Source organism: Olea europaea, chromosome 4 (genome assembly GCF_002742605.1).
Source record: "Olea europaea var. sylvestris chromosome 4, O_europaea_v1, whole genome shotgun sequence".
NCBI lineage: Eukaryota > Viridiplantae > Streptophyta > Magnoliopsida > Lamiales > Oleaceae > Olea > Olea europaea.
Genome location: NC_036240.1, coordinates 3,850,841 through 3,852,654, shown reverse-complemented (window position 1 = coordinate 3,852,654; position 1,814 = coordinate 3,850,841).

Below are 1,814 nucleotides of genomic sequence, written 5' to 3'. Positions count from 1 at the left end.
ATTCATCCCGAGGACTCAAACTGTAAAACAACCTGGGAACATCAGTGTTGAACCCGAGCATTAACCAAGTTACTTCGAGGACTAAATAATAAAATTATCTTGGAACATCCAAGTGTGAACCCCGAGCACGTGGACAAGTAACCTCGACGACTAGAGAAGATTAATTACTTTCGACGACTTAATCATCTCAACGATTGAGAATAACTCAATTTTTTAAACAAGTGATAATGCCGAGGACAGTTTAGTTTTCTACACACTTAACACTCGAGGATTAATGTTCAAGGAATGGTAGTCCCCGAATAATTGTGACCGACCTCTATACATGAGTCTTCCCGAGCTCTCATTTTTCAGCTTTTGATAAAAATACAAGGATATATGGTCGGGATGTATGTCCTCGGGATTTGTACTTGTGCTACACTATTGTGCTGATTATGAGCTCCAGGATTTTGGTGCTTGTGAGAGGCTTACATGCTTGCTCGAGGACAAGGCTTAGAGGGACTTGCTCGAGGGCAAGGCTTAAATTGGCTTGTCAAAGACAAGGCTTAAATTGGCTTGCTCGAGGGTAAGGCTTAAATTGGCTCGTCAAAGACAAGGCTTAAAGGGGCTTGCTCGAGGGCAATGCTTAAATTGGCTTGCCGGCTTGCTCGAGGGCAAGGCTTAAAGGGGCTTGCTCGAGGGCAAGGCTTAAATTGGCTTGCTCGAGGGCAAGGCTTAAATTGGCTCGTCAAAGACAAGGCTTAAAGGGGCTTGCTCGAGGGCGAGGCTTGAAGGGGCTTGTCAAGGACAAGGCTTGAAGGGGCTTGCTCGGGGGCAAGGCTTAAATTGGTTTGCTCGGGGGCAAGGCTTAAATTGGCTTATCAAGGACAAGGCTTGGAGGGGCTGTTATACCCGATGTTTGGATTTATTAATTGTTTGGACTGGACTTGGATTTATATTGCATCCAAGCTGCCTACGTACCCAAATGGGATCAAGTCGAACGTAGTTCATTACAAAGGAGAACGGAAAACATACATGGGCACGCAGGCCCGCTAAACTGGAAATAAAATGTAGAAAAAGAAAATCTCCTCAAAGGCGTCGGGAATTTTACTTGTAATATATTTTCAGATTGTCGGCATTCCAGGGCCTCGGAAGAGGTCTACCCGAAGTGTCTCTTAGGCTGTATGCTCCTTTGCGACCCTGCCGTATGACTTCAAAGGGTCCTTCCCAGACGGGCCCGAGCTTCCCTGGGGGGTGGCCTGCTGCTTCGGCCCTCCTCAAGACCAAATCGCCAGCTCTGAACCTCCGAGCCTTGACTTTGCGATTAAAATGTTTTGCTGTCTTTGCTTAGTAAGAGGCCACTTTTATAGCGGCTTGCTCCCGTACTTCTTCCAAGAGATCAAGATGTTCAGTTGTATGCTCCGAGGTTTCTGGCACGAGCCTCCTATGGCTTGGCAGTCTAATTTCCACTGGGACCATTGCTTCAATGCCATAAGCTAACATAAAAGGGGTTTCTCCTGTGGTTGTTCTATGAGTTGTTCTATACGTCCAAAGTATAGAAGGCAGCTCGTCGGACCAAGAACCTCTAGCATCGCTTATTCTTGTTCGGAGGTCTTGTAATATGATTCGATTTGTTACCTCGGCCAGACCGTTGCTCTGAGGATGCGAAACTGATGTCAGACGGTGATCAATTCCAAGGTTTGAGCAAAAGTTTCTAAACTGTTGGTTGTCAAATTGCCTGCCATTGTCGGTGATGAGGACCTTTGGTATCCCGAACCTGCAAATGATAGATTTCCAAGTGAAGGCTCTTAGCTTGGGCTCCGATATTGTGGCGAGAG